Here is a 15235-nt window from a genome sequence, read left to right as displayed (position 1 = left end):
GCAATAACAAGCACTGGTGTGAATGGGAACCAAGGCTAAATAGGGAGGAAGAACCCGCCCATGGAGTTCACAGAAAGGCAGCTGTCAATCACAGGGCAAGGCCAGATTAACCACTTAATGGACAGAGGCAACATAGGCAGAAGACGGGTGTGGTGCAAATGCAATCACAGAACTAGAGCCGCGTTCACACAGTGCGACCAAAAACTTTAATCCAAGAACCAAACTGCACCCGCCTCCTGCGCCGCAGCATGCGAGCAGAGGGTGGTGCAGTGACCCGAACAGGCAGAGATGTTACAATTCTTCACAGTAAGAACAGCAAGACTCTGGAAGTCTCTGCCCTGGGAAGTGGTGATGGTGGATTCATTAAACAAGTTTAAAGAGGGCCTGGATGCCTTTCTTGAATAGAAAAATATAACAGGTTATGGACTCTAGATTGTAAGGACACGTAGATTCAGGGTTTTATACTGACTGCCAGATTTGAAGTCGGGAAGGAATTGTTTTCCCCTGAAATAGGGCACTTGGCATGAGCCTCATGGGGTTTTTTGCCTTCCCCTGGATCAACACTGTAGGGATTGTAGGGTTATAGGTTGGACTTGATGGACTGATGTCTTCATCCAACCTCATCTACTATGTAACCATGTAATCCGGAGCAGAATGCTGCAACTAGAAGCTGGTGCACCGCATCGGCATTCAGCCGCAGCTAGCCATTTTTTGGTCTGGAATCTGAGGCGGCCTTCACGTCAAATTCCGGACCAAAAAACCCCGTGTAAACTCAGCCTAATGTTCTCTTCAGAGCTCACAGAGGATGCCTAGAAACCTCTCCAGTAACGTCTGCTTGGTCCATTGTGTTTACGGTATTGGTCCATCTTCAGAAGTCAGGAGGTCACAAACTATTTTTGGCTTAGTGGCAAGATATTTAGGATTTCTTTTAAATCTATATGATAACAAGGAAATTAAAATGACTACAAATTGTTATAAAATCAGTTTTCCCTTAGTCCTTACAGCGGCACAAAGATGAGGTATTTCTGCCCCCGTGGGCTGGTAGGGGAGATAAAATATTTAATTTAATTAAACAAATTAACTTCTTAGCCCTATAAGGAGGTGAAAAGAGACTTCCCCCCAGGTCATTTATAAAGAACAGCAAAAATAGGGAAGGAGACTTGTGCTGCTGTTAGGACTAAAGGAAAACAGATTAACATCATAATCAACCATCCCCTTATGTCCTACCAGCTTCACAAAGATGGGGAATTAACCCACTGAACGGAGGCTTCAGAAATGTAGTCAGCAGCCAGAGAGATAGATTTCATAGAGGTTAATAAAATGTCTCTCCAGACCCCAGAGTCAATGCCCCTTTCAAGCTGGAGAAGATCCACTAGAAGTTTTGAAGACACTGACTTGGTAGCCACTCCTACAGAACATTGGACAAAGCAGCAGAATAGGCTCTTCTGAGTGAACATTTTGCCCGACAATCCAAAAGGTCTTGGAGATTAGACCCATCTTTTGAAGGGACTAACAAGCTCTGGGACAATTTGGCCACTGCCATATCCACCTTAGGAGGTAGACCCAAGTTGCTGAACTGTTTCTCCACAATCGGATAAAGTGTCTTGAAGAAACGCCTTGAAAGGAAGAAGGCTTTCTTAGAGTCTTTTCATTCAACCATCATAACTTTTTCCAAGCTATTATCCACTTCGAAGATCCTTGACCCCCAAGAGGTGGACCCAGAGGCTTCAATAGCATCAACATCATGGTCGCCTGACTGGATGGACTTGAGCAACTTTTGAATTTTCTCTACAGGGAAGATGGGCTTGACAGACTCTTCCACATCACCACCAGAAGATGACACTGGCGACAGTGATTAGAATCATAGCCATCAGAACGAGAGATGTCACATTTCCTGCAGGCGAGATGTATTTTTAGAGGAATCCTTTCTCCTAAACGAAGCGCCACCAACAGAGGGAGAGGAGGACATCTAGAAAGAAAAATTAACATTTTTTGTTTTTTGTTTTTGCAAAAGATCACCTTAGTTGGTATAGGCAAAAACCTTAATAGAAAGGTGAAGAAATTTGCTATTACAAATGGTGGAGCTCCAGTTGGATGTCATGGATCCTTGTTTGGAGATAATCTAGTAAAGCTGCCACTTATCATGTTCATGGAAACCTCTCCCAACCTGACTTGAACTTGTTTTTCCAGTTTCCTTTTACAATGGTTGACCCACCCATGATGGATGTCACAGTTTACACCTGAGGATACCTTGAAGGAACAGGATGTAGTCTGAAGAATAAGGTCTCGAGGAACATGATCAAATGGAAATGTTTTTCTCCTGGAAGATGGGAAAGACAGTTGTTTAAAATTTATTATTTTCAATATTTAAGCCGTGAAAATCTAACATCTGGATAATCTACCTATAGATTGTGGTAGAAGAAGAAAAACGTCAAAGAAAACAAAAATGTACACCACGCTGTGAGCAGGATTTGAACCTACGCGGGGAGACCCCATTGGATTTCAAGTCCAACGCCTTAACCACTCGGCCATCACAGCTCACAGCACTTGCTGATTTTGTTACACTTTTTAGGGGGCCAGTGCTAAAATAGGTCAAGATTTTAAGTACTGAAGGTGGTGAAGTAGGGCTCTAGGAGCTTATTCCAGAATTTTCCAGGGTGGCCCCAGCCTTAAAGTGAAGCCTTCACAGATCTCACATTTCACCCCGGCCAGCTGCTTGTGACATAAAGAAATAAGCTATCCACATTAGATAAGGTCTCCAGAACCTGCTCATTTTGGTCTACAATGAAAATGTGTACAAAAAAACGGAGAAAATACAAACCTGAGCTGTGTGAAATGCAGTGGATGTTCATCTGTAGTCGTGGCCGAGTGGTTAAGGCGATGGACTAGAAATCCATTGGGGTCTCCCCGCGCAGGGTCGAATCCTGCCGACTACGTTTCCTTTTTAAGAAATTCATTTTGCCCATTGAGGTTAATATCATGAATACTCAACATCATAAAGTTTGTAAGTTTGTTTTTTCTGGCCAACATTTTAACCAATACCCCGTATTTGTCATTTTTGAAGTACGTAGAGTCGAGACATTGGGGAAAAAAATGTACTTTTTGGGGCCCAAAAAACTCGACTCATGTATCAACTGCAATTACTGGCCCAGACACAGCTCAGAGGAACAGAATCAGGGTCATCTAAGTTCAGTTGAGCTGGATTCAGTCCAATAAATATGCCCATTGGAAAGCCAACAATGTCTCCCCTTCCCAGAAGGTTCTGGGAGGCCTATGGGCATTACCAATTGGCTACTAGTCAGCATGGTGCACTACATGTAAGAGTTTGACTGGAACCATCTAGAAATCTTACCTACTTGTATTTAGAATAATAGGGAGCCATGGCCCACAGAATGGGAAGTGGCTGTCTAATAGTATTTTGGCGCTTGTAATCCCTCCCATTGTCACCAGTAATGTCAGTATTTGATCCTATGTTTCTGGCCTCCTTACAACCTGATTAAGCTTAATTTACATGAGTGCCACAAACATCCATGAAACAGTCGTTTTTAGCACACATTGGTTCCAATGGAGCTATTCCCATGTCTGGTTTTTTTTATGGTCCATTCTGACAAACCACCAAAAAATTAGAACATGTCCTATAGTTGTCCATTCTCCCAAATACCTCAATAGACTCAAATTTATAAAATATTTGTTTAAACATATCCCAGAAGAGCCAGCTACTTAAAACTAGCCCACTTCTGCATGCCAAGATAGACCCCCTGTCACCTTCACAGAGCCCACCACAAGGTGGGTTGGACTTGCGCTGAATCCAGGAGTCTGAATTGTCACCAAATAATAAACTCATTCCTGCAGAAACCAAAACAAAGTCCACTAAAACTTACTCAGTGGAGTGGAGGCAAGAGAAGTCATACAGGAACAGATAAGTATGATGGGGAGGATGTGGAGACCAAATTAGAAGACAAACTCAAAATCTGGGAAACAAGCCAAGGGTTACAAGTCCAAACAGGTATTTGCACAATCAGAATGCAGAAGGAAATACAAGAACAAGCCAAGGGGTCGGTATGAAACAGTGAATACAACAAGTAACCAGAAGCCAAACCAGGAGCAGTAAACAATTAGTCTACACCTGTGTCAGAAAGGAGTGGTCTTATAAAGGCCTCCAAAGTTGCTAATTGGCTAAAGCACAGGACTTCTGAGCACAGAAGCTTCTCCAGCATGGCAAGCAACCATACAGAAATAGCAACTGAAGAGGTAACTCCTGACAGTGATGTCAGGGCTCCGTACAAACATGAAAGTCCCAGTGCAGTGATGTCATTAGAAGTTGGCTGTATTGTCATAGGGGACTAATGATGGGTGAACCTTGTGAGATTCATTTCATAAATATATTTGCAAGGCTTGCTCTCAAGTTTCCATGCAGACCAAACTTTTTTGGTCTAAATCAAAGTGCTATTATTATATTCAGGGATCTCTTCAGACCACAGTGTATAATAAGTGGAGGCTGTGGGAACGTAGGAACAAACCCAAACACTGATGCTCTCAATGAAATGGAAAGACGGCGCTCTCAGGTCACAACAGGATTTTATTCAAAAAGACAATGATGCACTGTTGTGACCTGAGAGCGCCGTCTTTCCATTTCATTGAAAACTCTATCTTCCCTGGCCTTGGCCGGTGTCCATCAGACGTGCTGCCTCCTCCACATGACGGTAAACCCCAAACGTAGTTGTGAGCGATTGTCACAACCTCATCAGGTGAGAGGCCATTTGGTCCTTTTAAATCTTCTGGTTATTTCCACCAAAATTTATCAGACATTCTACACTATATAGTGTGCTCGGTGTCTCTTTTGTTTTTTAAACACTGATGCTTGTCTTTCCTCATGTCTCCAAGGCTCTGATATGGGCCCTGTCCCATGTTCTGATCTCCTGGGTGATTTTACTGGCCTCAGGGGACTGATGGAGCCTTTGATTAGGCCTCAGCCTACATGTGGAGTGCATCAAGGTCATGAGACTCTGATGCAAGCATCATCAGCACTTTGCAAGTACTATGCCCGGGTTGCAAGTATGTGGGCTGCCCTTTTTATGGCCATAAGTGTAGACCTGAGATCCTGTTGGTAGGGTTAGCGGTTTATTTTTGCAGCCTTGCTTGAGACTACTGTGCCTGAGGAATCAACTAAACCAGAGGTGTTCCTGAATTGTAGGGAGTAGAGACAAGCTAACCTCAAGAGATTGTTTTTCCAAACATTTGTGATGTTCACCTGAAAGTTTTGTTTTGGACTGGACTTGTTTGCTGCAATTTTCAATAAAATTTTGAAATTTCCCAACAAATGGTTTTGTTACTATGTGTGCAGGCTGTGTTACTGTAGAAGGATCTGTAACACAGATAAGGTTACGTGGTAATTTGTGTACAGGCCTTTCAGTGCCTACAAGTAGTATTCAACCCCCTGCAGATTTAGCAGGTTTATACATTCTGAATTAACTTGGCCTTGTGACATTTGGACTGTAGATCAGCCTGGAAGTGTGAAATGCTCTGCAGCAAAAAAGAATGTTATTTCTTTGTTTAATTTTTTTTTAAATTGTGAAAAGTTTATTCAGAGGGTCATTTATTATTCAACCCCTCAAACCACCAGAATTCTGTTTGGTTCCCCTAAAGTATTAAGAAGTAGTTCAGGCACAAAGAACAATGAGCCTCACATGTTTGGATTAATTATCTCTTTTTCCAGCCTTTTCTGACTATTTAAGACCCTCCCCAAACTTGTGAACAGCACTCACACATGGTCAACATGGGAAAGACAAAGGAGCATTCCAAGGCCATCAGAGACAAGATGGTGGAGGGTCACAAGGCTGGCAAGGGGTACAAAACCCTTTCCAAGGAGTTGGGCCTACCTGTCTCCACTGTTGGGAGCATCATCCGGAAGTGGCAGGCTTATGGAACTACTGTTAGCCTTCCACGGCCTGGACAGCCTTTGAAAGTTTCCTCCCGTGCTGAGGCCAGGCTTGTCCGAAGAGTCAAGGCTAACCCAAGGACAACAAGGAAGGAGCTCCGGGAAGATCTCATGGCAATGGGGACATTGGTTTCAGTCAATACCATAAGTAACGTACTCCACCACAATGGTCTCCATTCCAGACGAGCCCGTAAGGTACCTTTACTTTCAAAGCGTCATGTCAAGGCTCGTCTACAGTTTGCTCATGATCACTTGGAGGACTCTGAGACAGACTGGTTCAAGGTTCTCTGGTCTGATGAGCAGCATCATGCTGTGGGGCTGCTTCTCAGCCAAGGGGCCTGGCCATCTGGTCCGCATCCATGGGAAGATGGATAGCACGGCCTACCTGGAGATTTTGGCCAAGAACCTCCGCTCCTCCATCAAGGACCTTAAGATGGGTCGTCATTTCATATTCCAACAAGACAACGACCCAAAGAACACAGCCAAGAAAACCAAGGCCTGGTTCAAGAGGGAAAAAATCAAGGTGTTGCAGTGGCCTAGTCAGTCTCCTGACCTTAACCCAATTGAAAACTTGTGGAAGGAGCTCAAGATTAAAGTCCACATGAGACACCCAAAGAACCTAGATAACTTGGAGAAGATCTGCATGGAGGAGTGGGCCAAGATTACTCCAGAGACCTGTGCCGGCCTGATCAAGTCTTATAAAAGACGATTATTAGCTGTAATTGCAAACAAGGGTTATTCCACAAAATATTAAACCTAGGGGTTGAATAATAATTGACCCACACTGCAAAGCTCCAGCCATACTTGTCTGCAGTGTGGATATGGCCTTTGGGCTGCTCTGTAATTCGCATTTCTGTATGGGGATTGGTCTGGGTCTAGAGCTGTAGAGTGGAGTTTTATCTATGTATGTATGAAACTTCCATGGAAGTAATGGGGGGGGTGCATGTTTCAGTTGTGAATTCAAAAACTGTCCTAAAAATTACTTCAAAAGTGATATTTTTGTCTTTTGCTTAAATCATCCTTAAAAGAAATTTTATTTTTCCAAGAGTGCTCCAAGTCTGAAAAGGTTGTGAAACTTGGAGTCCCTGGAGTATCCATGTGGCGCTGTGGCTTAGTTGGTTAAAGCGCCTGTCTAGTAAACAGGAGATCCTGAGTTCGAATCTCAGCAGTGCCTTGTCTTTTTTTAATATAGTCCTTTCACCACGGCATGAATTTGGGAATTCAAACAACGCTCATGGGTACTACAAAGAGTCTCGTTTAGGATAAAGCGTAGAGATGAGATAGGGAGCCATATTTCTCTTCAAGTAGAAGTTCTTTGACGTTTCTCGGCTGGTTAAAGGAATCACTCTGGTCTTTGTGTTGTTGGTTTGGAAAGTGAGTATCCCGGTCACCCTGACATGTTCCCTATAGCATAGTTTTTAGGGTCTCTATGAATAGATTAGTCAATAAATTCTGACGTCATTGAGTAGACAGAACGTAAATATCAAAAGTTTGGCAGCGGTGGGATTCGAACCCACGCCCCCGAAGAGACTGGAGCCTTAATCCAGCGCCTTAGACCGCTCGGCCACGCTACCTTCTGTTGGAGACATTTGTAGACCCTCCAGAACACCAACAGTATTAAAGTTTATTTTCCATACCACACTCTATGGGTTGTTTTGGAAAAACCTTCCTTGGTATTGGCTCTATTATTGAGCGGGCACCCATCGCTAATAGACACAAAGCCTGTGCTGATCACTGCTGTTAACCCTTTTTACTTGCCTCAATTGCGACCTAAGCAACACATATCACCAGATTGGCCCATTCAGTCAGTTATCATGACAGACAGGAGCCTATTTAAGTCTCCCAGGCTTGTCCTTAAAGGGATTCTACCATTAAACTACTTTTTTTTCTAATGAACACGTCGGAATAGCCTTAACAAAAGGCTATTGGTCTCCTACCTTTAGACGTGGTCTCCGCCGCGCCGTTCTGTAGAAATACCGGTTTTAACCGGTATGCAAATGAGCTCTCCGCAGCAATGAGGGCGGGCCCCAGCGCTGAAAGGCCGGTGAGCGCATCCCCATTGCTGCCCAGAGCTCTTTCCTGCGCCGCCTCCTTTTTCTGCAGCAACTCTGCCTCTTCTGGCTTTTCTTTCTCTTGTAGTTCTATACAGGAGCATAGAGAGGCCACCCCAAAATGTCCGCCGGCCGGCTCCTGTATTGAACTGCAAGAGCGGCTACCCAAAAATGTCCGGCATCCATTTTTGGGTAGCCGCTCTTGCAGTTCAATACAGGAGCCGGCAGCCATTTTGGGGTGGCCTCTCTATGCTCCTCTATAGAACTACAAGAGCAAGAGAAGCCAGAAGAGGCGGAGTTGCTGCAGAAGAAGGAGGTGGCGCAGGAAAGAGCTCTGGGCAGCAATGGGGACGCGCTCATCAGTGTTTCAGTGCTGGGGCCCGCCCTCATTGCTGCGGAGAGCTCATTTGCATACCGGTTAAAACCGGTATTTCTACGGAACGGCGGAGACCACGTCTAAAGGTAGGAGACCAATAGCCTTTCTTAAGGCTATTCCGACGTGTTCATTAGAAAAAAAGGTAGTTTAATGGTAGAATCCCTTTAAAACACTTCCATAGACAGCATGTAATAGAATTGATTTACAATACACTGCAATACATTAGCATTGCAGTATATTGTATGAATGAATGGACACAGTTTAAAAAAAAAAAAAAAGACTATATAAAATTACGAAAAATTTAACATAAAGAAATTAGACATCCAAAATGACCAAACTATAAAAAAAAATCTAAAATTATTTAGGCCATAAGAGGAACTGGGTAATGGGAAAAAAAATATCAAAATGTGCAAATTGCAGTTTTTTAGTCACCAAAATATCTTCAATTTTTTTTCATAAAAACTACATTTTGTCCCATTAAAAAGATCCCTTACAAATGGGTTGAGACCCCTCTCCCTTAAGACCTTCTCAATGAATTTTCAGTTCCACCTCGTTGTGAATTTTTGTTTTTCCCACTTTGCAGTTCATTGTATAAAATATGAAATGGTGCCATTATCAAGTACAATTTATTCCACAATAAATTTGGAAAAATAATTTTTAAAAAGTTATGGCTTTTGGAAAGTGGAGTGAAAATATAACAAAATGCTAAATTTCTTTTCAGCAATGAGTTACAGCACACATGATCACAGCTGTCATGTATAATAACAGCTAAACTAACCCCCCTCTTGCTATTTCCAGCTATTATAATGAGCACAAGGATAACCAACCAGAGGGGGTGCAGAGGGTGCAATTGCATCCGGGCCCAGGAACCTTAGGGGGCCCATAAGCATAAATTAAATGGTTAACAATGGAATGGAAAACCATCTCACCCTTCACATTCTGGATCCTTGGAAGGTTGTTTGGAGACAATCTACTAAAGCCTCCACTTACCATATTCATGGAAACTTCTCCCAACCTGACTTGGACCTGTTTTTCCAGTTTCCTTCTCACTGGTTGATCCACCCATGATGGATGTCACAGTTTACACCTGAGGATACCTTGAAGGAACAGGATGTGGTCTGAAGAATGAGGTCTCGAGGAACATGAGCAAATGGAAATGTCTTCACCTGGAAAATGGGAAAGACTGGTAAAGTCTTGAAAGTTCTTTAGAATTTATTATTTTCAATATTTAAGCTGTGAAAAATCTAACAAGTGGATCATCTACATATGGAATGAAAAACGTCCAAAATAAGATTAATTAGAAAAAAAATGCACACCACGCTGTGAGCAGGATTTGAACCTGCGTGGGGAGACCCCATTGGATTTCAAGTCCAACGCCTTAACCACTCGGCCATCACAGCTCATACTGCCCTTTGCTTTTGTTAGACAATTGCTCCAGGTTAGGTCTTCCATTCTTGGCAGAGCAATTTGTTCTTGAGTCCCAACAAAATCTCTATAATCTAGTGTGAACTCAGCCTTAAAGTGAAGCCTTCACAGATTCAAATTCTCCCACTGGTGACATGAAGAGATAAGCTGTCCACATTAGATAAGGTCTCCTGAACCTGATACTTTTAGCCTACAAGAAAAATTTGCACAAAAAGTGGAGAACATACGGACCTCAGCCAAGTGCAGTGCACTACTCACTGTCATCTGTAGTCGTGGCCGAGTGGTTAAGGCGATGGACTAGAAATCCATTGGGGTCTCCCCGCGCAGGTTCAAATCCTGCCGACTACGTTTTCTTTTTAGAAATTTGCTTTGCCCATTGAGGTTAATATCATGAATATATACAGTAAAATTTGTAAGCTTGTGTTTTTTGGCCAAAGTTTCAGCCGTGCAATGGCCATTTTTGGAGCACATTGGTTGCAATGGGGCTATTCCAATATCTGTTTTTCTGACAGTCTGTTTCGACAAACGATCAAAAAATTGTCCATTGCACTAATCCCTCAATAGAGACAAATCTATAAAGGATTTGTGAAAACGTGTCCCAGAAAGATGCAACAAAGCCTTGAAAAAGGACAGTTTTATGCATATTCATGGCTGTTTTTCGCAATTATTATACTCTGTCTTGTCCTCACACCCTAGTGCAGTGATGGCGAACCTTTTAGAGACCAAATGCCCAAACTACAACCCACAACCCACTAATTTATCACAAAGTGCCAACACGGGAATTTAACCTTAATTAGGTGCAGATCCACAATTGCAGACATTTACGGACCCGCAAAATATGGTCATACCGTTGGGGCTTTATAGAGCTTTCTGCTCCACTGTGACCCTCACACAGTCCAATCTACTTCACAGTGATCCCCACACAGTATAATCTGCTGCACAGTGGCCTACACACAGTATAATCTGCTGCACAGTGTTCCCCACACAGTATAATCTGCTGCACAGTGGTCCCCACACAGTATAATCTGCTGCACAGTGGTCCCCACACAGTATAATCTGCTGCACAGTCTTCCCCACACAGTATAATCTACTTCACAGTGATCCCCACACAGTACAATCTGCTCCATAATGGCCTTCCACACAGTATAATCTGCTGCACAGTCTTCCCCACACAGTATAATCTGCTGCACAGTGGCTCCCACACAGTATAATCTGCTGCACAGTCTTCCCCACACAGTATAATCTGCTGCACAGTGGCTCCCACACAGTATAATCTGCTGCACAGTCTTCCCCACACAGTATAATCTGCTGCACAGTGGCTCCCACACAGTATAATCTGCTGCACAGTCTTCCCCACACAGTATAATCTGCTGCACAGTGGTCCCCACACAGCACAATTTGCTCCACGGTGGCCCCCACACAGTATAATCTGTTCCACGGATGGGTGCTCAAATAGAGGACTCTGAGTGCCACCTCTTGCACCCATGCCATAGATTCGACATCATGGCCCTAGTGTATAATAAGCGGAGGCTGTGGGAAAGTGTGGAAAACCCCAAACAGTGATACTCACTTTTCCTCCTGTTTCTGGGCTCCGATATGTGTCCTCTCCTCTCTCAAACCATGTTCCGACCTCCTGGATGATTTCACTGGCCCCAGGGGACTGTTGGAGCAAATGATTGGGCCTCAGCAGTGACGTGGGGTCCATCAACATCATGAAATTTTGATACACGCATCATGTCACTGGACCTCAGAACACAATACCGGTGATACCATTCAGAAGGCACAAGAGAGGCCCAGCCGCCGTATCAGAGCCCCGGAAGGGTGAGTATCAGTGTTTTGCTTTATTTTGGTACTTTCCTTAAGCCTCCTATTATTATGCTATTGGGTCTGCACTATTATACGCAATCTACCATGTCTGAGGAAGCCCCTAAACCAGAGGTGTTCCTGAATTGCAGTAAGTAGAGACAGGCTAACCTGGTGAAATTTGATTTCCGAAAATTCGTGAGTTTTGCTTTGGACTGAACTTGTTTGTTGCGAACCAGTCGTACTGTTATTATACTTTTTAGTCTGAGCATAATAATTGGAGGACTAAAGGAGGAATGGAAAAATAAAAAAGACTCACCTTTCCTCATTCCTTCTGGGTTCTCTTGTGATTTCCAGGTTCTTTTCCGGCCTCTTCTATGATATGAGGCCCTTAAGCCTATGATTGGGCATCGGCAGTGTCCTGGGGGCACCAACAAAGAAAAGTTGGCTGGAAGAGACCGGAAGACACTTGGGAAAGAACATTGGACCAATCAAGGGAGTCTAGATGAGAGGACAAGAGGATTATGAGTGTCTATTATCCATTGGACCTTTTATTATTATCCTCCTATTAATTAATTAATGATAATAATTAATTTAATTTAATATTTATTTAATTTATTTATTTAATATTTTAATATTTAATATTAATATTTATTTATTTATTGTGAAAAGTTTGAATGTTTGTTCCTCAATCACACCCGAACGGCTGAATGGATCTCCTCACAATTTCGCACACACCTACATATTGGCCAGGAAGGGGTAATAGGCTACTTTAAAAGTGTCTCACTCACCCCAAAACGCCACCGCGACCCTCCAAAGTTGTCTCCTGCTCCGCTGTCGGCCCGGGCATGACGTCACCGCAGAGATTCACACACAGCTGCTATTGGTGCATGCCGGTGTGTGGGCGGGATAGGGAGCCAGCACAGCGGCCCATAGGTTGCCACCGAATTGTGGGCGTGGCTAGCGCGTGGGAACCCAACACTGAACATGGCGGCTGCCCGCATCGCTCCGAACGCCGCTGACATGCCGGCCGGCCACACATTGCCTCAGGCCGGCGTAGAATGCAGCAGTGCATCCAGCACCAACAAGCCCAGCCGCACCTACCAGCGAACTGTGCGGCCGGGAACACAGACGCCACGGGAAGGACCGCACATGCTTGCTGAAGCTGCGGCCCCAAGACACACACCTCCCCAGCATGTAAATGGTGAATGCTGTGGGAACAGGGATTGGTGGGATTCTTAAAGGAAGGGAGGGGAGTGGGGGTTGCTGGTGCTACGGGTTACAGAGGGGGCCGGGGGTTGCGGTTTTGGTAACAAAGGGCAGAAGGTAAGTAGGGGGGAGGGGGCCAGATTGCACATGTGGAAAGGGGGGGAGGGGGTACATGTAGGAGGTGACTGTAATCTCTAAAGGGGAGGAGGGGGCCAGGGACGCGGGTGGGGGCTAAGGGGAGAGCCGGGCACACGGATGGGGGGAAAACGGAGTGCCAGAGGTGCAGCAAGGGGGCCCTGGGGTCCCGGCCCATCATGCTGTGGGAGGGGCCCACGCCAGCCGCAAGGAAAGGACCGTGGAGGGGCCATGGGCAGCACTGCAGGTGGTTCGTGCAAGGGTGAGGGGACAGTGGACAAAGTCGTGGGTTATAGCTAGTTTTCTATAATTCATGGGTGGACAATTGCAAAAAAAATTTGAAAATTCCTAACAAATGGTTACTATATGTGTACAGGCTGTGTTACTGTAGAAGGACCTGTAACACAGAAAAGGTCACTCGAAAATTTGTGTAAATGGGCTTTAAAATTGATGTTTTTTGTCATTTTGTAAATGATTTGGTAGGGGTACTTAGAGAAAAAATAATTTTTCCAATGGTGACCCAAGTCTGAAAAAATGGTGAAACAGTTACAGCAGTGTCAAAAGTAGGAAAAATCTAATCAGCCAGTTGGCGCTGTGGCTTAGTTGGTTAAAGCGCCTGTCTAGTAAACAGGAGATCCTGAGTTCGAATCTCAGCAGTGCCTTGCACTATTTTTTCCCTAATTAATATGTTATCTCAGTCAGATTTTTACTTGACAATTTATTTATGGATTTTTAGGAAAATTTTGCAATGAAAACAAAGCTCGTGTATACTACTAAGAACTTTATTAAGGATAGAGAGCCATATTTCTCTTCAACCAGCTGAAGAACTCAAAGAACTTCTAGTGAAAGGGTCTCTGTATAGTTGGAAAGTGGATGGTTGAGTGTCTTAGGTCATGTTCCCTTTAGGGTCTCTATAAATAGATTAGTCAATAAATTCTGAGGTGGTTGAGTAATGTAAATATCAAAAGCCCATGCCCCAGAAGAGACTGGAGCCTTAATCCAGCGCCTTAGACCGCTCGTCCTCCCTACCTTCCATAGGACACTTTCTAACCCCTCCAGAACACCAATAGTATGAAAGTTACATTAGTTTCTGTACTACCACAATGGGTTGTCTTCCTTGGTATTGGCTCCAGAGAGCGGACACCCACCACCATTTGGTGGAACCAATGCATGCAGTATATTCAATTAGGATCTATTCATAGTACTGAAAAATTGTATTTTTCTACCATTATTTTCATGAAAACATAATTGGGCCACACTATGTCAACTTCATTATGGAAAACAATCAAATCATTACACCCTTCACCAGTGGCGTAACTACCACCATAGCAGCGGTAGCAGCTGCCACAGGGCCCGGGACATCAGGGGCCCGGTGACAGCTGCTACCGCTGCTATCATTATTCTCGGAGGTCTTTTCGGACCCCCGAGTATAATGATCGGGGCCCCCTGTTGGTGGAATACTTTCCACCAACAGGGGGCCCCGAAGCTGCAGCAACGGCTGAGACACAGGAGCTGCATGCAGGTCTGGCTCCTGTCAGCGCTTCAGGACGTTCCCCCTCTCTCTCCCCTCCCTTTCTCTGCTGTCCTCTGCCCACCAATGAGAGGAGGAGGCGGGGCTTATCCCTGCCGAGCTCCTGCAATAGAAGAAGAGGAAGAAGCTGCTCCAGGAAAATGAAACTAAAGCTACACAGGTACGTACTGGGGTTACTTATTAATGTCAGGCATTTGGGGGGATTACTTGTGTTTTAGTAACTCCATGTGCCTCATATTAATAGCAGTTAACCCCATCATGTCCCTCACATTAACCCCCTGTGTGCCTCACCATAAGAGTTACTGATATGTGAGACATATGGGGGTAATAGTAATGAAGATACTCTATTATTACCTCCATGTCTCTCACATATCAGTAACTCTTATGGTGAGGCACACAGGGGTTAATGTGAGGGAGATGATGGGGTTAACTGCTATTAATATGAGGCACATGGAGTTACTAAATTGTAATGCACAGGACCAGATTTTTTATCCACAATTTGTCCTAGTATAGCGGTCAGCGGTGATGTGACAGTATTTAGTCCTGTAGGGGCCACTAAGGGACATAATACTGTGTGCAGGGGCCACTATGGGGCATAATACTGTGTGCAGGGGCCACTATGGGGCATAATACTGTGTGCAGGGGTAACTATAGGGCATAATAGTGTGTGCAGGGGCCACTATGGGGCATAATGCTGTGTGCAGGGGCCACTAAGGGACATAATACTGTGTGCAGGGGCCACTATTGGGTATAATACTGTGTGCAGG

The 15235-nt window shown here is 44.4% G+C and overlaps 7 non-coding genes across 7 annotated transcripts; 4 read left to right on the top strand and 3 right to left on the bottom strand.

Annotated features, from left to right (window-relative positions):
- Positions 1-2456: 2456 nt before the first annotated feature.
- Positions 2457-2538, bottom strand: TRNAS-UGA (transfer RNA serine (anticodon UGA)). The gene has a single exon. It is a non-coding gene; the product is annotated as a tRNA-Ser (tRNA).
- Positions 2539-2854: 316 nt separating this feature from the next.
- TRNAS-AGA (transfer RNA serine (anticodon AGA)) lies at positions 2855-2936 on the top strand. Its single transcript has one exon. It is a non-coding gene; the product is annotated as a tRNA-Ser (tRNA).
- A 4102-nt stretch (positions 2937-7038) lies between these two features.
- TRNAT-AGU (transfer RNA threonine (anticodon AGU)) lies at positions 7039-7112 on the top strand. Its single transcript has one exon. It is a non-coding gene; the product is annotated as a tRNA-Thr (tRNA).
- Positions 7113-7430: 318 nt separating this feature from the next.
- TRNAL-AAG (transfer RNA leucine (anticodon AAG)) lies at positions 7431-7512 on the bottom strand. Its single transcript has one exon. It is a non-coding gene; the product is annotated as a tRNA-Leu (tRNA).
- A 2171-nt stretch (positions 7513-9683) lies between these two features.
- Positions 9684-9765, bottom strand: TRNAS-UGA (transfer RNA serine (anticodon UGA)). The gene has a single exon. It is a non-coding gene; the product is annotated as a tRNA-Ser (tRNA).
- A 291-nt stretch (positions 9766-10056) lies between these two features.
- On the top strand, positions 10057-10138 carry TRNAS-AGA (transfer RNA serine (anticodon AGA)). The gene has a single exon. It is a non-coding gene; the product is annotated as a tRNA-Ser (tRNA).
- A 3387-nt stretch (positions 10139-13525) lies between these two features.
- Positions 13526-13599, top strand: TRNAT-AGU (transfer RNA threonine (anticodon AGU)). The gene has a single exon. It is a non-coding gene; the product is annotated as a tRNA-Thr (tRNA).
- The last annotated feature ends 1636 nt before the right edge of the window (positions 13600-15235 follow it).

This window comes from Leptodactylus fuscus, chromosome 5, assembly GCF_031893055.1.
Source record: "Leptodactylus fuscus isolate aLepFus1 chromosome 5, aLepFus1.hap2, whole genome shotgun sequence".
In the NCBI taxonomy this organism is placed as follows: Eukaryota; Metazoa; Chordata; class Amphibia; order Anura; family Leptodactylidae; genus Leptodactylus; species Leptodactylus fuscus.
This window is presented reverse-complemented; position numbering and strand designations above follow the sequence as displayed.